The sequence below is a fragment of the Phyllostomus discolor genome, chromosome 7, assembly GCF_004126475.2.
Source record: "Phyllostomus discolor isolate MPI-MPIP mPhyDis1 chromosome 7, mPhyDis1.pri.v3, whole genome shotgun sequence".
In the NCBI taxonomy this organism is placed as follows: Eukaryota; Metazoa; Chordata; class Mammalia; order Chiroptera; family Phyllostomidae; genus Phyllostomus; species Phyllostomus discolor.
This window is the reverse complement of record NC_040909.2, coordinates 54,297,701-54,321,211: the sequence shown is the minus strand read 5'-3', so window position 1 is coordinate 54,321,211 and position 23,511 is coordinate 54,297,701. Positions and strand designations below refer to the sequence as shown.

The following is a 23,511-nucleotide window of genomic DNA, read 5'->3' as shown; positions in this document are numbered from 1 at the left end:
TACAAGACAGATGTATGATGACCCAAAACAATTTTCTGCAAGAACAAATCAGGATTTTCATAACCAAATGTTAGAGAAAAGAACTTTTTTCTTCTTAATTTCTACTCCTTGGGGCAAGTCATTTTAGAGTCTTTTTTTTTTTGGGGGTAAATCACATTTACCAACTGTTTGTGTTAACTTTCATGTACTTGTACCCTGAACAAATTTATGGCCTTGGTGTCATATGTGCTGCAGGTCTTACTGTTGTCTAACCCTGGCTGGTGTGGCTCAGTGGATTGAGTGCCAGCCTGTGAACTGAAAGGTTGCCTACTCGATTCCCAATCAAGGCATATGTCTGGGTTGCAGGCCCAGTCCCCACTTGGGGGTGTGCAAGAAGCAACTGATCATAGCTCTCATACACTGATGTCTCCCTTCCTCCCTTCCTTCCTTCCTTCCTTCCTTCCTTCCTTCCTTCCTTCCTTCCTTCCTTCCTTCCTTCCTTCCCTCCCTCCTTCCTCCCTCCCTCCCTCCCTTCCCCCCTCTCTTAAAATAAATAAATAAAATCTCCAAAATATGTTATCTTTATGTTGGCAATAAAGTTAATGAAAGAAAAAAAAATAACCCATGGGTTTTAACCAGTATACTCAAGATAAATTAGATTTTATAAAAGCAAAATCTACCAGCAAGAAGATGTGATTGTTATTAAATTGTGCCCTTATTTGGCATGATAGTACTGATGCATGCCAATACTTTCAAACTGTTTTTTATAATGAATTAATTTGATGGATTGGGAGTAAAAGGGAGAAAACTGTACTTGAACAATGATTAAAATAAAATTTAAAAAATGAGTTAATTTTTTAAATTAGAGGTTAAAATAAGGAATAAATAATAGCTTCTCAGTGGTAGATTTCACAGCTTCATTCACTCCATTATACTTTCTGCTGGTTATTGAAGCCTTGTTTTTTTTCAAAAGGAACATTTGAAGAGAAGAGTCCTCAGTGTGAAATTCTTCCTCCTCACCTTTCACTTGTCCACAAATTCTACTTGAGGCCTTAGCTTAAATGTCTCTTCCCGAAGGAAACTTATTCTGACTCATAAGACTTGATTAGTGTCTTGAACTTCACTTGTAGCTGTCATTATATCAGTTTTAATTGTCTTTTTAATGTTTGTCTTTTACCGCAGACCATAAGTGCTGAGGCAGGACTGTGTCTGTTTTCAACACTACCTAATTCAGTTGCCCATTGTAGATGCTTAATAAACTTTTGAAGACTGATGGGTCAGAGGCTGAAAAAGTCACTTAAGGGCTTATGGGAACAATAATTTAAACAATATTTGCATGTGTGTGCATGTGTGCACATGGTTATAGCAGTAAGTGCTTTTTTCTCTGTATGTGTGTGTGTTTGTGGGGGTGTGGTATACCACTGCATCAAATTACTGAAGTAGAAAGAACAGTTGATGTTCTGTTTTCAAGTGACCATGTATTTGACCCACTTCTCTAGTAATGTCATCATGATTGTATCTCATTGCTGTGGGTTCTTGGAGGCTGACAGGCGGAACAAATTGCTTCATCTCACAGTCCTCATCTGTCATACAGAACAGCTTGCAGATTCTTATTATGTGAATGAAATATGGAGAGAGGGATGTTTTTCTTCCTGGCCTAGCAGGGTAATAGAAAGTAACCATATCAGGGCACACGGGGGAGAATGCAGGAAAATAGACTGTTTTTGTGAAGGGCAACTCATTGTTTCTCAGAACTGCAGGTGTCGAGCCCTGTCTTTGAGTACAAAGGCTAGGGAAGTATTTCTTATTATCATAAGGCCCAACATTCCACCAGTATTTTCTTCCAGTAAGGAAAATGCCACTCATCACTACTCCGCTTCCTGGTGAGATGCTGCCCACCATTTAGTTTGGAGGTGCATCCCAGGGTCCCAGGGCACAGGCCTTGTGTGTTCTGTAGCCAGGGAAGAAAACTGTTTCAGTATTCCAGATCAATAAACTGTAGTAGAAAATTGGAAATGAACTATGAAAAATCATTAACCAGAGAAATTCTACTGTTTCTGAGTTTTGGATCAAAAGAAATAAATATCACTTGACTGCTCTAATAGTTTATATTTTATAAGCTTGGCCCTGGTGAAATGGAATATCAGATAATACTGTATGAATGACATTTGCCTTCTAATGGTTGGTCCTGTAGAAATAAATTGAGCTTTATAGAATAGTTTTAGTTCCCAGGAACCTTTTTACTTAACACTGGTCAAAAGGACTAATGTGGTGATGGAAAACAAGGTACTATTCAGTAGTCATTGAAGTCATGACTCTGTTATATTTTGAGATAACTTTAAAATCACTTAGTCAAATATAACTCTAAAGTACTGTAAAGATAAAGCAACTGCCAGGTTGCTTTATCTAATTTATGAAACAGAGGCAGAGGAATCAACAATAACCCTCCATTTACCATTATTAAATTAGCTATTACTGAAACTTCAGAAAGTATATAACCCTTTACTTTGTGTTCACTTGAATTTGGCTATTAAGCTTTGATGGAACTTTCATTTAACCACATGCCTTTGTTTACAACAATAAGCATGTTAAGTCTGTTGTGTTCTGAATTTGATATGACCATTTTAGTATATGCTTCCTGAAAAGGCATGTTGAAATTACAGATTCTATTCATTTGTGTTCTGTCAAACATTTTCAATTCAATCCAGGTAGACTATTGCTTTTCTTCCTGACTTGAAGAAATACCTCTTTTCTGTATAAGGCCTCTACTTTTTCAAGAATATAACCAGACATTAAACATGAAGTTACTTCTTATAGCATCTCCATGAAAATTGATTTTTCAAAGTTATATAAGCATCTGGTGGGCTGAAAATGTTTTATACCTGATATTTAAGATATTTTGGCTATTGCCAAAAGGAATCAATTCTTTCATGCTGCCTCCCTTGTGGATGCTACAATATGCCATTGTGTAGTGTAGAGTACAGGCCCTGGAGGAAGGCAGGCTTGGGTTTGCACTTTAACCCTACCACTTACCTGCCTGTGTCCTTGAACTTCACCTCTTAGGGACGTCAGTTATCTCTAACTTCCTTTTCATCGGTGTGTAAGTGTTCATCATACTTACCTTATAGTGTTATATAGGAGGGAATTTATGTAAAGTCCTAAAATGTGATTGTTTTTATAACTTTGTGTGTGTGTCCACATTCTATACACATGTTGACTTGACTCAAACATTATAATTCTAAATTAGATTATAAGAGTGGAAATGCTGATATCCTTTCAGGACTTAATGTTCTAGTATCATGGCCATATCTAGAAATAAAATGGAACATAGTTACCATTTAAAATCTTTTGAAAGCTACAGCTTTATGATATATCACTATGAAGGTGGTTATTTTAATTGCTGAGATTGGAAACCAAGAACAAAATCCATATTTCAAATGTCTTGCTTTTAAAGTGAAATTTTATTTAAATTCTTCCAAATTGATATAAAAGCTAGGATAAAGAGTATTTTAGATATGTGAACTAGAAATATATGACCTTTCCAATAAGAAGGGCTCCTACCGACATTATTTGTTAGTTTTTTTACCCACATCTTTAAGCTTCTCCCTAACTGTTTTGTTCTCTTGGTATTTTTCATCTTTTTCTGTCTTTTACATCCACATTTTTGGGGTAGTGGAGATCGGCTTGGCGGAATCCACACTATCACATCAAGTTTCCTTCAGTCCAGTAATGCACGGAGGGGCTATAGGAAATCAGGCTGGGCGATCCGGTCTCTGACACTGGTTTCCAGCAAATTTACCTTATTCTTTGGGGTTGAAAATTTTCTCCTCATCTGTACTTTCTTCTGTTTGCTTGAATAATGAGTCCCAGAAAAACAAAAACTTCTTTAGCTGTTAAGTTGCAGCAAGCAAAAGTGTTAGGTCCTTGCATTAGTATAACACAAAATAAGATAGCATTTAAAGACAGTCTCTGCTTCAGCATCATATTGACAATGCCTGTCACTTGAGACAGGGATTGGGCACTTACTGAGGTACACCATCTGGCAAAACATGGAAGGCCAGTCTTGTGCCAACTGAAAAAGCTCCATCAGTTCCAACTCTTGGGTACTTTGCAGATTATTAGATGTCTTGCAAAATGTTTATCACTTTTTAATTAGGGAGGACTAAGGGATTTTAGTACCCCAAAGAAAATATCAACAGCCCAAAGATAGAAAAATTATCCAGTGGCTCATAAAGGGCAGTAGGTGTTTAACTTTGAGATTGCATAGGAAACAGGGACAGTTAGTTTCACACTAGGGTTTTTTTGGGGGGGGGACTTGTGTCTTTGATCTGTCTGGGTAGAACTGGGGATCTGGTCTTTCTGTTATTCTGACAGTTCCCCAGCTTGTGTCTCCTCCAGCATGTCCAGGCCTTGAAAGTACATGCCAAGAGATCAACTCTGTTCTGTTTCTTGGCCTAGCATGTAAACTGTGGCCTGTCATGTTCATTAAAATGAAAATTTGTTGAATGGAATTTTCCTGACTGGCAGAATAGTTTAAATGTCAGATGTTGTTAGGCCTGGATGTAAATATTATGTTTCCATTGTTAATTAATTGCAGCACCTCAGTACAAGTGATCCAAAATCCAATTTAGTCTGCAATAGGTCCATGGATAAGGGCCAGAGACAATGAATGCAGAAAGAAAAAATGTATTCAGAGTTGCCATTGTATCTGTCAATGTCCTCTCAGGAAAACAGCAAATGTTGGTGTGTCACTGTAGTTCAAAAGGTGCAAAATAGGACAGAATTCAAACTCATTGTCTTTTGAAACCTCTCAAATGTTACTTAACATAGCATCTCTTTCACTACTAGCTCTGAGTGTTTCCCAGCATCAAAATCCCCCCCCTCCCCAAATACTGCTCTGTCACTTTTCTGTGATTTCTTCCACATTGATTCCACCCCTGAGTGGTTGTTAGGTTCACAACTCATTTTAGAGTTGTAGGACTGAGGTATCTGGTCCTAAAACCCTCCTCATTTTTCTTTGCAGTATTCATTTTCCTTCCCCTATTTTCCATCAACCCTTTTCTTTTTCTCTTTCTTTTTCTTTTTATCATTTGTTTTGGTCCACATACTCAATAGCCTGTCTGTAAGTCTGCCACTGTTTGTTAATTTGTTTTGCTTCCAAATTGAGCTGGTGGCTGAATATCATTCAGGATAATGCTGCTAGAACTGTTTGTATTAGAAAGGGGCATAGGAATCTTGCCATTGGGGCCCAGACCTCAAAACTGACTGTTGTTGCAGAGCCGTGAGTCAGCAGGTGTTTGTGGCTGTCATGCTTAACCAATATTTAGTTGAATACTTGCTGTAAGCATGGTATCTTACCTGGCCAGCTCCCTGGGTTCCAAAGGCAAGTGGGTATGCCAGGCAGAGAAGGACTGATTAAGAAGACCTTCAAAGGCAGGACTAATGTGGTCCAATGGTTAAGGACCCTCATTTAATTCCTGCCATTCTGGTCCATGCCAACTTCTTTCTGCCCTTGTGATTATGCCAGCTGAGAAGCGGGGAAGGGAAGATGAACTTTGGTGTGCTCTGAATTTTTTTGTCCAGCAGTGTCTGTAACATTAAAAATGAGAGGGAAGAAGGCCAGAGAATCTTCCAGATGGAGAGTTCAGAGGAGGCCACAATCAGACTCCTTTGCCACAGTGACATAGCAGGGCCATCCGCCATCCGAGCATTGGCCCCCAAGCCAGAGGAGCACAGGCTGCTGCCTGACCCTGCAGTGTAGTAGCAGTATGGCAGAGCAGTCACTCTTGGCTGTGGGTGGGAACGTATTCAGACAGGCACACGCAGGCCACGTGGTAGAGGCACGGCATTTATCCCAAGGGCTGGGGCAGCCCTTTATCCCGAACTTCTTTTAAGAATGCACTCCCCAAGTCATGTGGGCAACTACAGAAACCAAATGAGGAGTTGGTGTTCTCCAGCCTCTCTGTTTCCTTCTTTAGAATGAGTCAGCCATGTAAGAAAGGTGACCCTAGATAGGCTGGGGGCAATAGTTGCCCAGTGGCTGTACATCCTTGGATGGACAGCATGTGGACAGCAGTTCCAGGCAGTAGAGGATTGGTGAGGACACAGTGCATTGACAGTCACTTTCCACACCACTTGGTAGCTCAATTTTGTAACTGGTTTTAGCATTTATTGAATAGTGTCTAGTGTGGGTGCTCCAGGAACAGGCCTTTACTCAAATGAGAAGTGTTTTCAGAATAAGGCTATCTGAGGTCTATGTAATGATGGCATGATAACAAATGAGGTTAAACACTGAACATCTGGTTTGACCTTCCTTAAAAATGGATTATTTTAACATTGTGTCTGCACAACCTCTATTTCTTTTTGAGACAACACTCTTTTTCTCAATCTCAGGTTATATTAGAGTTTGGGGACAGCCTGTGCTTTTGGGAGCAGAGCTATCTGACTTGAAATGTCATCCCATTCTGAGAAAACATACTGAGGCCACAGTAGTGCATCCCTGTGCAAATGTCACATTGTCAGAGTACCTCCCCTGGGATTAGACCAGCCGTGGTACTTCCCAGTCCTGTCTGTCTGGTCCAACAAAGCCACTGACTCCTCACAGTGAGGTCACCAACCCAGCCAAGGTCATGCTCCCTGAGATTTCATGGAATTTGATTTGTCTCTAGCTCTCTGAATTTTAAGATGCTAATTATTGGATGATTGGTATTCTCCTCAGATGTCACCTAATGATTTTCCAGAGCTCATGCTACTTGGAAAATTTACTTTTCCAATGCCTGGCAAATATAACAGCATTGAACAGGTGTGGAGATAGTGTGTTGTGTTTGCATGTGTGTATATGTGGGTGTGTGTATCTCAGGTCACAGAACTGTAGGCTTCCATAGAAAGAGACCTTTATATCTTATGAAAACCTAGAGTACAAATAAGAAAAGGAAAAAAAACCCATAAAAAACAAAACTTATCCTAGCTTAAGAATTCTCAATGTTTTCAATTTTAATAGTAATGTAAACTTCAGTATTCCTTTATTAAGCAGGTATTATTGCGTGTACCTTATGTGCCAGAGGCTGTGGATCCAAAAGGAACAAGACAGATGTGTTCTGTATCTATGCCAAACATATGGTCTAGTAAAGGCTGTTACATACATTTTGACAACATCAATAGTTTACAGGTAAATAGCAAAACTAAGAATTATTCTGATCACCTCTCTGAACCCTAAATATATCAGAGTTTCACTAATTCTGAAAATACTCCATAAGAATTATATAAAAATTGATATAAAGCTTCTAGGAATATATCTGAGAAGTGTCAGGTTTTGGGGGTCTTTGCTGCTTTTTCTTGTGAGGGTTTAAATCGGTATGCAGATTCTCAAGTACATGTGTTTAAAACATTCATTCATCATTAGGTGATTTAACCAGGGGTATGTTTTCCAACTGCCTGGTTTTCACCAATATGTAGACAAAGATTTAAGAGCATACTCTTACTGAAAATTGGCTATCATTTGATAGAATGTTGTAATAATTTGTCTTCAGTAACAGCTCACTGACTATAGTATAAGAACCAAAAAGAGGGATGAATTTATTCAGTGTCTTCATTCTTGTGGCTTGTGTTCATTCCTGAGGAATGGGTTTCTTCCCTAGGTATGTAGATAATTGTTAAAGACTTAAAGGTCAATAAGCAATCCCTGAATATACCCATCAAGTCTGGCTAGGGCTACAGAAAGCAACAATGTAGGTGAATCCCTGGATCCTGGCGGTATTGTTGTAGATAAGGTGAGGTTGGATGGCTCCCAGAGACAGGTTTCAGTTGGGAGAAGATAAGTCTCACTGAGATAAGTCTCAAAAGATGTTCCTATATTTGAGAAAGATGTTGCTTTAAATTGGGAATGGTTTTTAAGGGAGCTGGGACTGGATAATGGAGTGAGGGGGCTGGGGTTGGTAAAACATTTTCTCAGTGACTATCTTCCGAAAAACCAATAGGACAAATCAGTGTGTTACTGGCCTATACTGCTTTGCTTCCATGTTTGTATCTTTTCGGACAGCTGAAGTCCAAACCTATTTGGATTCATCTGAACCTAATCTATGTCTTGCAGGAGATCACATGAAGGTTACAGAGTCTGTCTGCTCCAGAACAAAATGTTAGGCATGAGGGGAATGGCAAGTGGTATACCACATCGTAGCTTCAGGTGAAAATATTTTCATGGCCTATAGAAGTTTGGGTTCTTGGATTTTTCACATGAAGGCAAACATGGGAAAGAAAGTACTAGTTTGAGTGGCTCTTACTGACTTTTGCCCAGAGAGATAGGTGCTTTGGCACTGAACAAGAGTTTTCTGATCCTGGCCTGCTCTTGCATTGAACACCAAGCACACATATAAGGACAAATGTTCAAGCACTAGAGATATACACAAAGACTGTAGAACCCACACTTGTTCTTGTTTATTCAACAAATATTTATGGAATGACTCTTTGGTGTTGGTATAGAACCTGGGGCTCACAATGAGTGGACAAGGTGAGGTTGGTTTGAACCATAAAGGCCATAGGTTTTCAAGTGTTTAGACACTAATTAAGGTGATAAAACACATAAAGGGGAAAGCAATAATTTAAGACCATAGTATGCATGCCTGTTTCAAGTCTTATATGATTAAGGTGAGACCAAAGCTGTTTTAAGACGAGTCCCCCTACCTTTCCTTTTTGACTTTCTGGAAATCTTTAGTGCCCTTTCCCTCTGTTCTGCTTTCAGCTTCTTTCCCTCAGCTGGATCCTCCCATTCCTTTGTCACATGCTCAGGTTTTTTTTTTCTGTTTACAAACTACACGAAGAAACCCTCTTTCAGTCCTTTTTCCTGCTGTAGTTGCTATTCTCTTTCCTCCCCTTCATTTCCAGATTGCCCTTATTTACCTTCATTTTAGTGATTTTCTCTTATATTTTAACAAACTCCAAACTAAATTCTGTCTCAATCAGTCCACAAAACAGTTCTCATTGAGTTGCTCAATGACCTTCGTGTTGGGCATTTTTAGTACTTATAGCACTTGACCTTTCTGTGACATTTAATGTTTTTGTTTTACTTTTTTTGCAACTATTCTCTCTCCTATATGGTTTTCATCCTTCTCAACATATCTGTTAAATGTTGAACTTCCTCAAGGATCAACTCAGGCCTCACTTCTCTTCCTACTTTCTACTTAGAGATAACTCACCAATTGAAAACCTCCTCTCTGAGCTATAAACAAATATATACTGTGTATATTAGCAAAAACGTAGTACATACAGGGTTCAGTACTATATGTGGTTTCAGGTATCACCTGGGGGTCTTAGAATGTGTCCCCTGGGATAAGGATAAAGGGCACTGCTGTACTCATTAGGCATGTGGTGAGGTCTGTATTGGAGGGACCATGTTCCTCATGTAAATGGAATGGGATCCCTCAAGTTAAGCTTTTTCAGGGAAATGGAAATAGACTGTGCAGGAGAGATGACACTAAAAGAAGTAAGAAAATAAAGTGCTTAGTTAGAGGGAGTGTCCTGTGTAATGCTTAATTTGATTTTTATCTCTACCCATTCCATTCTGTTGAATTCATATCCCAAAAGATTTGAGTGTAGATCTGGCTAGGTTTGTGTGCTTCAATTGAGTAGATGTGTGTGCTGTTTTCAGTTTATGACTGTGTCTTTTATTGGCTTCTTGTGTAGTAGATATGAGGCACAAGTTTTATAAGTGGTTTATTTGGCTTGAACCATACACCATGACATATGGAAATTCTACTTAGAGACATGGAGAGAAAATGTTTGGTGTTATATGCAGATAACTCAGTGCTTTCATTTTTATGTCTTTGTAGCTTTGAAGCTCAGCAAAGAAGGGGATCCACTGAGAATAGTCTGTAAAGGTAAGTGTATGTATTACATGGCTTTGGCAAACATTGCCTTTACAACATTGATTTTTCTTTTATTCAGAGATTTAAACACTTGGATTAAAGATATAGTTGACAGGACAACTTCCTTAACCACCTGCTTGTTCTTCTTCATAGGCAGAAGTGCTGAGCAATAGTTAGCAGAGAGCAGGCGGAAATAAAATGATGTGCTGAGGGTACCCAAATTCAGTTGTATGCTTGCTGACTTTTGCTTTCTTCACAGTATTTAAGGTATTTCAGTGGAGCTAAGTTTACTAAGATTAATGCCAGGTGGATAAAGAGTGCACTCGTACCACCTCTGGTCAATAGTTAAATAAAACCAGCTGGCCAGATAAAGCATTTAAAATGAAATGCAGAGTGGCATTTCAGTTGGGTTGGATGAAATTTATCACGAAAGTCAGTTTGTGCAGTTGTGTGGAGAAGCCAGTTTTGTAGAAGAAAGCCAGCCAGTTTGGTGTAGCTAATTTCATTCCACCCAGTCACAGTGGACCTTAAGTGAGTTATAGGAAATGAACTTCCAAGTTCCCAGCAATGGGAAAAGTACCTACTCAGCCGCCTGTGAAACATTACAATCGAGTTGATTTTTACATGGAAAAATGTAATTGTTTCCTCTTTGCTAGGTATATTTATACACATACTGCTGTATAGCATTGTTCTTTGATTCATTGTTTAATTTCTGTTCTGCATGAAGTATTTTAATTTAAAGAATTCATTCTGGGGAATTATAGGGCTGCCGTTTCATCGAGAGTCTTTGGTGGCCAGGATGAAATATACCGTAATTTTACCTTTGTTTTCATCATCAATTATGTTTTTGACAATTTTAGGTTTTTTAATGCCATTTTTATTATAGCAATCATGACTATGACCACTTTAGTTAAAGTTGAAAAGCCATTTGACTTACTTATATTTTAAGTTATTCCTAACTTTATGACAAATCTACTTCTGGTGTTGAATTTTCAATGTTTATTTTGAGGTTGAAAAAGTATTTTACAGGGAAATTGGAGAAAAACTTTTTTGAATAATCAAAACATGAGCTATAAAACACTGTTTTGATGATTTGCTTTGGGATAACTTAAGTCTGGTGTATGAAAGGTAGTTGGCTTGGAATTTTCCTGCAATAGTTGGGCACTAGTGAAGAAAAACTGACTTAAGAAGTAGATAATTTTTATTTTTAGCCATGTAACTAATATATCTTTGGACTAATGAACCACATCTTGTAATAAAGCATACTTGAAAACTTAGAAAAAGAATTCTCATTAATTATCAGAGTTAGTGATTAGGCAGCAACATTCAGAACCTTGAGATCTTTAGGTATGGTTATGGTACTCACATTTCTCATGGAGGGTTTTTCATACCAGTAAAATTCATTTCCTCTATTCTCAATGAAAATCCTTGGTTAAATTAGTGTTCTGGAGACAGATATGGATTTAGTCCTGGTTTGACTTTTTTAAAAATTGTTTTCCAAGTACAGTTGTCTCCATTTTCACTGCTCCACTTGCCCCCATCCTACCCATCCCCACTTTCCACCCTCGATCCTACCCCTTTTGGTTTTGTCCATGTGTCCTTTATACATGTTCCTTGATGACCCTTCCCTATTTCCTCATTATCCCTCTCCCCACTCCCCTCTGGTTACTGTCAGTTTGTTCTTTATTTCAGTGTCTCTGGTTATATTTTGCTTGTTTTTTGTTTTGTTGATTGCACCCCACTTATAGGTGATATCATATGGCATTTGTCTTTCACTGTCTGGCTTATTTCACTTAGCATAATGCTCTGCAGTTCCATCCATGCTGTTGCAAAGGGTAGGAACTCCTTCTTTCTCTCTGCCGTGTAGTATTCCATTGTGTAAATGTACCATAGTTTTTTGATTCACTCATTTACTGGTGGGTACTAAGGTTGCTTCCAGCACTTGGCTATGGTAAATTGTGCTGCTATGAATATTCGGGTGCATAGATATTTTTGAATTGGTTTTTCAGTATTCTTAGGGTGTAATCCCAGTAGTGGTATTGCTGGGTCAGAAGGCATTCCATTTTTAGTTTTCTGAGGAAATTCAATACTGTCTTCTCAAGTGGCTGCACCAGTCTGCATTCTTACCAACAGTGCACTAGGGTTCCCTTTTCTCCACAACCTCTCCAGCATTTGTTGTTTGTTGATTTGTTTATGATGGCCATTGTCACTAATGTGAAGTGGTATCTCGCTGTGGTTTTAATTTGGATTTATCTGATGGCTAGTGATGCTGAGCATCCTTTCATATGTCTCTGGGCCTTCTGCATGTCCTCTTTGGAGAAGTGTCTGTCCAGGTCCTTTGCTCATTTTCTGATTGGTTGTTTGTTTTCCTAGAGTGGAGTCATGTGAGTTCTTTATATATTTTGGAGATCAAACCCTTGTCTGAGGTATCATTTGCAAATGTATTTTCCCATACGGTTGGTTCCCTTTTCATTTTGATGATGGTTTCTTTAGTTATGTAGAAGGTTTTTATTTTGGTGAGGTCTCATTTGTTTATTCATTCCTTTATGTCCCTTGCTGTAGGGGGACATATTGGTGAAAATGTTGCTGTGTGGAATATCTGAGATTTTCCTGCCTATGTTCTCCTCTGGGATTTTATGGTGTAGTGATTTATATTTAGGTCTTTTATCCACCTTGAATTTATTTTTGTGTGTGGTGTAAGTTGGTGGTCAAGTTTCATGTTTTTGCATGTAGCTGTCCAGTTCTCCCAATACCATTTTTTGAAGAGACTAGTTTTACTCTATTTTATGCTGCTGCATGATTTTTGGAATCAAATCAGACTTGGTTTATTTCTGGGCTCTCTATTCTGTTCAATTGGTCTATGTGTCTGTTCTTATGCCAGCACCAGACTGTTTTGATTACAGTAGTCTTGTAATATAGTTTGATATCAGGTATTGTGGTCCTTCCTACTTTGTTTTTCTTTCTCAGAATTGCTGTGGCTTTCAGAGTGGTTTATGGTCCCATATAAATTTTTGGAATGTTTGTTCTATGTTTGTGAAATATGTTATTAGTATATTAATAGGTATTGTGTTGAATCTTTAAATTGCTTTGGGTAATATGGACATTTGATGGTATTAGTTCTTCCAGTCTGTGAACAAGGTATATGCTTCTATTTATTCCTGTCTTCCTTCAGTGTTGTGTAGTTTTCTGAGTATAGGTCTTTTATCTCCTTGGTAAGGTTTATTCCTAGTTGTTTTGTTTTTCTTGTTGCTATAGCAAATGGGATTTTTTTCCTGATTTCTGATTCTGATATTTCATTGTTAGTGTATACAAATGCCTTCAATTTTGGACTATTGACTTTTTATCCTGCTTTTAACCAAATTCACTTATTCAGTTGAGTATATTTTTGGTGGAATCTATAAGGTTTTCTATGTACACTATAATATCATCAGCAAACAGTGACAGTTTTACTTCCCCCTTTCCAATTTGGATGCCTTTTATTTCTTTTTCTTGTCTGATTGCTGCAGCTAGGATTTTCAATACTATGCTGAATAGAAGTGGTGAAAGCAAACACCCTAGTTTAGTTCCTGATCTTAGTGGGAAAGCTTTTAGGTTTTGCCCATTGAATATGATGTTGGCTGTAGGTTTCTCGTATATCCCTTCATTATGTTGTGGTGTGCTCTCTCTACTCTCACTTTGCTGAGTGTTTTTATCAAAAAATGGGTACATTACCTTATCAAATGCTTTTTCCGCATCTATTGATATGATCATGTGATTTTTGTTTTTCCTTTTGTTTATGTTTTGTATTATATTTATTGATTTGCTAATATTGTACCATCCTTGCATCCCTGGGATGAATCTCACTTGATCATGGTGCATGATCTTTTTAAGGTATTGCTGAATGAGGTTTGCCAATATTTTGTTGAGGATTTTAGTGTCTATGTTCATCAGTGATATTGACCTGTAGTTTTCTTTCTTTGTTGTGTTTTTATCTGGTTTTGGAATTATGATGATTCTGGCTTTGTAAAAAGAGTTTGGGAGTCTTCTCTCTTCTTGGAGTTTTTGGAGTAGTCTGAGAAGGATAGGGATTAGCACTTCCTTAAATGTTTGGTAAAATTCTCCTATGAAACCATCTGGTCCAGGGCTTTCGTGTTCAGGGAGTTTTTTGATTATTGCTTTAATTTCATCAGCTGTTTTTGGTCTGTTTTGGCTTTCTGCTTCTTCATTCAGTTTTGGAAGATTATATTTTTTCTGGAAACTTTTCCATTTCACCCTGGTTTTCAAATTTCCTGGCATATAGTTGTGCATAATAATTTCTTACAACTCTTTGTATTTCTGTGGTATCAATTGTAATTCCTCCTCTTTCATTTCTGATTTTGTTTGTTTGGGTCCTCTCTCTTTTTTCTTGATGAGTCTTCTTAAAAGCTTGTCAATTTTGTTTATGTTTATAACAACCAGCTTCTGGATTTATTGATCCTTTGGATTATTCTTTTAGTCTCTGTCAGAGAAGTCATTCTCTCCAATTTCTGTGGCATGGAATTGTGATGGGACTGAGATTTCTTTCTACTTACCCCAGCATCCCAAAACAAAACTCTTTAAGTCTTTTTCTACTTTTTTCCTGAATTTTTACTCCTTTTTTAAACATTTTTCGTGTCCTACTGAACACCTTCTTTTCAATGACCTGTAAAATGTGATTGAAAACTCAATTAATTTCGTCTCTGGCATTGCTTGTGGTTTCCTGAGAATGGAGTGGCCAAGTTTGCTCTATTTCCCCTTGTGTCTTGTTTGTTGACTGCTTCTGTGTTTTGTGCAGCGCCAAGAATAAAGCTGGTTAATGATTTTTTCACAGGACATCAATTTTGTTCTCCTGTGAATAAGTAGCACAACAGCATTGTATGGTGGAAAGAGCCTTTGCTGAAGTGTTGGGAAACATGCCTTCTATCAGTAATTTGGGTTCTGCTGCTTGCCAGCTGCTTAAGGATCTTCAACTATAAAATCAGGGTAACCCTCGCCTTGTCTACTACCTAGCATAGGGCTATTTTGAAGATGCCATAAAGATAATGTATGAAAAAGTGCTTAGCAAACTGTAAAGTGCTGTATAATATCAATGCATTATTATTATTATTATTACTATTATTATGCCACGTATAGTTATTAAACAGATAGAAAAATCTCAGGGCTTGTTTTATGAGGCTGAATAAGACAGGAAGTAAATTAAAAAGAAAAATAAAAACCAAACTCTGTATACAGTGCTTATGCTGGATATTTTTTATTTGTGCCTCTTGCTTCTCTCTCCTCTGAAAACTCCGTAGTCCAGGAGGCTAACCTCTATGATCAGCATTCTCTGGGCTCCCTTGCTCCTTTGCTGTCCCTTGCTCTTTGGAAGGCACTGGGTGAAAATCTGAGAAGGCAAAGTTGGGATATTATTCCCTACCTTCCTTTCAGCATTACTGGTTGGCAGTTGCTGTCTGTATTCTCTAAGCAAGGCCACGGTTCATGTGGAGTGCCTCTCTTCTACAGGTATACTTTTTCCACCATCTGGAAACTGCTCCCTTTCCCATTTAAGACTAGGGTAGTAATGGTTTTATTTTTGCTAACTCCAAGGTACTGGACTGCCCCTCTTGGTTTCCCTTAACCTTGCCTATACATCCTTCTTGAGATTTACTTCAATTACCCCCAGTGAAGGTGCTGTCTCTTTCCTGCTGTACCTTAATTGCACAAAGGGACTTCTTTATATTTCTTCCTGTCTCCGTTTAGTTCAACAGATGTCTTTCTAAGACTTATGGTATGTCAGGGATGTAGTAAGTAATTATAGTAGACTTTCAATAACTGGACATTTTGGTGGTACAGTTTGGAGGTATTATAAGTTTTTTCAAAAGCAAATTTTGGTAAATTGAAAAACTTTGTTAACCCTAGTATATAAAGATCCAATATTGTACATATTAGGAGTGATCTTTTAAAATTCACTTTTATTTTTATCAAACCAACATACCTACATTATATGAATAAAACAGCACTACAAAGCAAATATGGAAAACTGCAACACTTTCCTTCTTTTTCTTCCTTTCTCCCTCTCTTCTTACCCCTTACCCAGAAATGGCCAGTTTCAACTTCAATACTTCTGGTGTTTATCTATTTCTAAATGATGTACTTAGATACTGCTTTTTCCTGACATATCAACTTTAGCAATTGTGATTCCACATGCCCCACTTCTACCACTTTTCATTCTCACAGCTTCCTAACATAATCACATATTTATATCATAATTTTTGTTTAAGTACATATGTAATATTTACATTACCATGAAGGCCTGGTTGGCATTGTTTTCTTCAACATATAACTTTTTGTTATCTTTGGAGTTAACTAACATGCTCTTAAAAATTCACTTACTTTCCTAGGCATCTATGTTTTGAAGTAGATAGTAATAGCATTTCCATTTTATAGATGTGGAAACTGAGGCAAAAGGATTTTGGCCATAAGTGTTAGAATTGGGATTAGTCTCCAGCCAGTCTTTCTGCAAAGCCTGAATTCTTAATCGTGACACTATTTACAAACCCTGTCACTTCAGTTTTAATCCTAATGGCTACACTTAAAAAAATAATACAGAAAGCAAACACCAAACCAAAACAAAACTTGAGCTCTATTTTCAGAGATTCAAAAATTAGTAGATTTGAGATGGGGGCCAAGAACCTGTAGTTTTAAAAGTTTCACAGGTGATTCCATTAATCAGCAGCATTTGAAAACTTATGTTCTGTGTCCTGTCATTACCATAATTACCATGTTCACCATCATCACCACCATCATCATCACCCTCAGTAGCAACAAATGACAGTCTTACCCAGTGCTCTCAGTAGCTGAGCAGACATCCTGGTGTCCTTTAAAGCAGCTGATTTTTGACCTAGTCGGTGAGCTCACACTTGTGGGTGATTCAGGTAATGGTTTATCTGGCTATTTTTAAGTTTGGCAAGTGCTTTGGGAGGAACTGTGCCCCATAGAAGTGGACAAAGTTATTACTTTCAGCTCAGCTGGTCGTTACTCTGTCTAGTATAAAAGCAAAGAAGACATTGTCCTTGTACTTGACCTTGACCTTAAAGGACCTCATTCCCCACCACCCCCAGAGTCCTCTAAAATGTCATCCAGGAAGAGTACAGCTCAAGTAAAAGAAACTTTCATGTCTTTGTCGTATTTGATTTCCATTCTCCCCCCCACCCCCCCAGCCCAGTGCTTGTGGCATTTCTTGTTTATCAGGCAGGAGAGAAGCAATAAAATTTTGGCCTGGGGTTTTCTCATCCCTAGGTGTGAAATTATTTCAGAACTATGATAATAATACTTTGCATTTCTATAGTTCTTTTATTTGAAGATCTAAAACTATTCCTTTGGTGTTAATAGAGCTTTCCAGCACCCTCTGAAGTAGGTATGTATTATTAGAGATTTCCTTCAAGAATATTTTCACTTCATATCCCATTCGTGACTTAAAAATGCTTTTGTATTATTTGGGAATCTCAATTATTTAAAGTGCCATGCACATAGGGCACTTCTTTATATTCAGTCTTCATTAATTCCCATTACATTGAGGGAAATAAGCACTTGTTATTGTTTTTTATTTGAATGTTTTGGAAATATTCAGTAATGCTCACTAGCTATGGAATTGTCTATCTAAGAGTTAATTTTCCTTTTGTAGGTAGCAGGACTTGTAGGAATATATTGAGTAACTAGTGGCCTGGTAGTATGGTATCCTTTGGGAACTCATGTCATGTCTAGCCAATTAAAAATACAAACTGCTTTTGCATTCAGATTTAAGGGTTTAATTTGAAAAATTGATTTTAATCATGTGTGCATGCATACATGATTATCCTATTTTTCTCTAAATGTTGAGAAGTTCTATCTCAATGGTATTTGGAGTTTATGGTCACTACTGTCATTGATCAGAAGTGCTACAGGTCTTCCGTAGCACAGAACATTCAGGAAAAGTCTCTCTGAGCCTTAGTCCATGCTGGTCACCCTGAGGGTCTCCTTGTCCATGCAGTGTTGGATGACCCTGCTGTGTGTCTCTGCAAAAGAAGATGGGATTTTCCCTAGGCTTTAAGACTGCAGTATTCACTTTCTCAGCATTTCCTCACCATCCCCATCAAAAGTCTTGTCACCTTGCTAGACTTCTTCTAGGTTGAACGGTACCAGCTTCCACTACTTTGAGGAACTGGAAAACCTCCAGTTTCTCTCCAGTATCAAGAAAGACCATTTCCATCTAACCAAGATCAAAGGAAACAAAACAAAACAAAATAAACAACCCAAACTTGTTTTTATCCCTGTCCTTTCTGTTGGTATCTAGCATGTGCCCTTCTATGAGTTTAGGCTTTTGAAAGAAAAATCTTGAGTGGAGGACAGCTTTGGAGGGGTTAGAGATTGCCTTCAGGTTTAGGACATGCCCCTGAATCAAAGGGAATGCAAAATCTGTTGATGTTCTTGAGATAAAAAAGGGAAAAATAAACAAAAAAGGGATGACAAAAAATATAAAATTATATTTTTAAATTATGCTGCCCCAAATTTACCACTGAGACAAGGTGGTGCATCAGTGTTTTGGGGTGCTTTATGACTCTCATGAAGGAGTGTCAGATGATCACATATCCTTAATTCTTTCCCTGGCATTCAGTTGTCTAACTTTTGGGGAAAATTTTACTTCAGGCCCATTATTTGAAGATTTGGATGAATGTGAACAGAATTATGAATCTTTTCCTGAGTCTTTTGAAGCTTACAGGAAGTCACATAAATTTACTGCTAATTATGTGAAGATAGATTTATCAGTGAAGACGCTTTTGGCTGCAAATAATCACAAAGTCAATTAAAAGTGGTTTAAACAGTAAGGGAATTTTTTAAAAAAGCTTTCTCCCTCTTTGTTCCTACCTGCTGAGCCCCATCAATGTCATGATTGATGGGAAAGCATTATAGAACCCTGGAATCCAATCTCAATCCACTTTTCCCTGGTGCCAAGCAACTGGGGACCTACCAGGGTGCCTTTCTTTGTTGTCACTATGCAGCACAGAGAGAATTTTGAGCACTGAGCTGTTGACAGATTGCTAACCATTGTCAACTATTTTGTGAATTTCTCTACTACATTTGAACACAAAAGAAAACCCATTAGAATAAGGAAAATGAATTATCTCAAGGAGCAAGATATCCTGAGGTGGGTTGAAGGGGAGCTCCAGGCTTTGTTAATTCAGTGGCTCAGTGATGCCATTAAAGTTTCCATTTTTTGCTCCTTTTCCTCTGTCATCTTCAGCATGTTGACTTGGTCTTCAGACTGGCTGCCTTCATGGTTTTAAGATGGCAGCTTATTGGGGAGCCACCTGCACTTATGGTAGCATCTATTGGCATAAGAGGCTGTCTGTCCTTGTGTGTCCTTTTTGAGAGCAAGGGAACTTTTCCATAACCTCTCTGGCAGACTTCTCCTCGGGTCCCATTTGGCCCATGCAGGAGTATGTATACTCCTTTCTGTCAGACAATGGCACATGGGATTATTACCTTAATTGGCTTAGGTTGGTGCTCTTCAATCTAATTTTGTTCTTGTCATGGTACACATAGAAAATAATATTTGGTCAGCCCATTAAGTAAACAGAAGAGGCTGAACACAACTGGAGTTGGCTGGTGTGTGTGTTTTGGCTGTGTGGGTGGGGGGCCCTGGCTGTCCAGACATTGTTCCTGCCTGGCTTCCCTCGGAGCTAAAGGGATTGATATTCTAGTTTAAACCAATTAGGATTTACCCCTGAGCTGTGATAGTCCCTGGACACATGGCTTTGTGGAGGAACTAGACCACAATAAAATTGGGGTTTTACCTGTAAGGCAGAAGAGGGGATGGCTGTTGGATAGGGCCTCAGCAGTGCCTGCTGGGTGGATGTTTCTTGTCTTTGCATATATACCTAATGTCCTTCCATATGGAGAAAAGACCAAGTCTTGCAAGTTTTAAGTGCTTAGTGACTATTTGTATATTGCATGGATGAATATGTACTTATCTACTTGACTAACTGATGCACTCAACACCTCCTGTAATGGTCCAGGAACATGCTGTATGAGGTGCAAGCAACATGGGCTCTGCTGATGGCTTTACATTCTAGGGAGGGAGACAGATCAAAACTGTTAAACAAGCAATGTGTATATAATTAAAAGCTATATTTTTGTATATAGTTTCAGGAAAGGATGGGAGGCAAAACACAGCAGACTCCTCATATGGGGTGGTCTGGAAGGCTACTTTGAGTTAATGACAGTTTAGCTGAGATCAGAAGGATACGCAAGAGGGGGAAAATCAGCCATGAAAAATGGGGAAAGAAGGTTCATAGTTTTGACCCTTGTAACTATGTCTTAGTTAGGAATCATTTGTTTTCAAGAAACAAAACAAAACAAACAGCAACAGAAACAAAAGTTGGGGCACTTGCTATAAGGCCAGAGAAGCTTACAGGTATACCTCTGAGATACTGAGGGTTTGGTTCCAGACTGTGGCAAAAAAGTGAGTATCACAAAAAAGCAAGTTGTAATCTGTTTGCTAGTTGAGGGTTTTGCCTTCAATTTATAAAAAATGCAACATCTGTGAAGCGCAAAGACAAAAAAAATGAGATGTGCATGTACTGATCCAAGGGTAGGTTGGACCCAGAGTCTCCTGAGACATTGGACTTGGTAGTGGTTGACCCTCAGCAGCTAAAAGGAACAGGGCAGGTAAGTGGATAAACATGCTTGCTCCACATTGTGTCTTGGTGTCTCCATCCTGAAGCACAGTGACTATTTCAGGAGCTGCACAGTCTCTCACCACTGCTTCTCCCTGTGTTCTGCTCTGCTCTGCTCTATTTTGTGTAGACTGCCCACCATTACTGCCTTTGCAGCTAGCTCTGTCCTACTCAAGAGGTCAATAGAGACTATAGGAATTACTGCAGTCCAACTCCTTTTTTTTAGTGAATGTATCTGAATTGCTTGATGTAGGTCAGGTGCCCACCCTTGCTGGAATCAGCTGTGGCCTGGGCACAGGGTCCACTTATTTAATTCTGCTTAATCCTGCTGAGCAGCATTGGGAGAGAGTTTCTGAGAAGGTGGAATACAGGGCAGGTGTATTAACACCCTTGTTAAATGCTTTTTCAGGTTTTCCAACATTAATAACCTTGGTAGGATCCCAATGATGTAAATAATTTAGTTATTACTTTAGTTATTTAATTGAGAACTGATGCCTATTGCAGGGCACTGCATACAGCAGGTACTTAAGAAGTAGTTAGTGATGGGCTGGGAGGACCAGGGGAAGATGGGAACATCTGCAATGGTGTCAACAATAAAAATAAAGAAAAAAAGGAAGTTATTGGTGATGGCGATAGTATCAAAGTTCAATGAGATATGTGGTAGTTCTTTCTCAATGCTCAGGTCAATTATATTATTTTAATGGAAATGCTTCTTTGTTTTGCAGAGGAAAAACTATTTTGGAAATGCCAGTCTAAATTTTTAAATTACTTTATTTGTATTATAAAAGTAGTTCATTGGTATTTTCAAATATTTGGAAAACAAAATAGCAAAAGAGAAGAAAACAGAAGGTGCTCGTACTCCTACTGCAGAGAGATAACCACCTATGGCATTTTGGGGTATTTTTTCTAGTTGGTTCTCTATGTAGATACATATTTTTTTAAAAAAATGGTACCAGAGGGAAAGGGGATGGGGCAGTAGTAAAGGGGGTCAAATATATAGGGATGGAAGAAGATTTGACTTTGGGTGGTAAACACACAATGCTGTGTACAGATGATGTTTCATAGAATTGTATATGTGAAACCTATATGATATGATTAAAGGCTGTGCTGCATTCTTTAGTGTGGGTATGGCATATAGATGTGGATGCACAGGTCTGGAAAGCTCTTCTGCTGATGATTGTGGTTCTGAGGCTGGAATGGATGGGAATGCAGACCCTGAGGTCCTGTAGCAGTACAGATACTGCAGGGTGACTGTTGAAACTGGTCAGAAATTAAGTTTATATGATAATGATCACTCTTGTCCCTGGGCCACCATTTTCCTGAGGATAATTTGCATGAAGCTCATTTACTATTTTGTAAGGAGGATGGCTCAGCTTGAGCATCTCTCTAAAAAAAAATCAGCATCCCCCTAAGGGTTCCAGGAAGCTTCTTTGCTGCGTAGGTCAGGGTGGCCCCTGCAGACTACACTTGCTTCTCCTGATAAAGCAAATGCAAGCATGCCAAATTGTTTTGCTCCGGCTTAACCCTACTCCAGAATGAATCCATAAATGCTACAAAAGGAAAGTTTATGAACATATGCTACACAGAACTCAGAAAGTGTCCTGCATACTTAATCCTTTTCCTACTTCAGGGGAAAAAGTCTGTTTATACTTGAACTGAGAATTGAGGGATCACAAAAATGAAGATTGGATGCCATACTAGAAATCAGCAGTATGTTTTTTCATTTCCCTTAGAGCCATGGGTTGATTTTTCACTACAACTGTATCAGTGGGGAAATATGCACTCTTTCTAGAGTTCTTAGATTCACTCCTGATGATGTAACTGTCTAAGTTCCCATTGTTTAAACATGGAATATTCATTATATTGGATTCTGAGGACTGGGGCCATCTCGTCAAGTCATTATCTGCTCCTATCCCCCATGACTCTCCATTTAGATGATTGCAGATGGTGAAGGGCACTTCTCCACTTTCTGTTTTTGGAGAGATTCTTCCACAGAGAGGCTAATGGAATCCCAAAGCTATGCACTACTTCAGAGCCAGGAAAGTGCCCTGGCACCTGGAATGCAAGCTGATCCTTTTGGTTCAGTATGATTCCCCTGCAAAACAGTTTCTTTTTTTCTTTGCTGGCAAAAACCCACTGAAGCAGCTGAGGCAAATTTTCTGACCCTGAAGCACCTCAGGATTTTTATCTTGTTCTGCTTGCTGTGGGCCATCCCATGCTGGAGCTTTGGAGGACATCAGCAGGTCTGCTTCAGTCTCTTTCCATCTCAAGGAAGTGAATGTGATTTGCTTGCTTGTGTCTTACTTAATGTGTGCCTGTATCTTCTGGCTGTCTTGGAGTATGGGTCTATGAGGCCATTTGGTTTGACACCAAAGACACTATGTATAGCTCGTCATAATGAATAACTGTAAACATGATTAGATGCCTGCCTAGAGGGGGTGTTTGCCAAGAGGTGTATGAATCTGCTTGGAGGACCAACAGCTGAGATGTCAGAGTAGTTTACTATCACCTGGGTAAAGGCATTGGAAGTGTTTTCTGTCTAAAAAATCTGACAGGCATCAGATCCTAAACTTTCCTTCCTGTGGCTGCAGATGACCATCCTACTGATTTAGAAATGAGGGTATTACAGGTGTCACAGATTCAGAGAGAGAAAGAAGTGAAAATGCAGGGGACATCAAAATGGGAATGAATTGTGTCACCATCAACACAGGATAAATTTGTTAAGATGCATTTAGGAAGAACTGTTTGCACATGATGCTATACCTGTTCATGCCACTGAGACCTTTTGACCTGCTCCATTCTCTCTTCCAACATTAAAAACTCTGATACTAGCAAGTAACAAAGATACCAGGAGAATGAATGAAGGCATGTGGATGTTATGTTGTAATAACATGAAACCATTATGTCATTGGTATTTATCATGCTATTGTCATCTGGTCCAAAAAGGCACCCAACATCTTTAGCTTATGATATACTCCAGG

The 23,511-nt window shown here is 38.6% G+C and overlaps 1 protein-coding gene across 1 annotated transcript in view; it reads left to right on the top strand.

The window, feature by feature from the left end:
* FHIT (fragile histidine triad diadenosine triphosphatase) overlaps positions 1-23,511 on the top strand; it is a 1,459,115-nt gene that overhangs the window by 26,076 nt on the left and 1,409,528 nt on the right. The window contains exon 2 of the mRNA XM_028518409.2: positions 9,804-9,851. The gene's annotated coding sequence lies outside the window, so the exon portion shown is untranslated. The remainder of the gene's footprint in view (positions 1-9,803; positions 9,852-23,511) is intronic.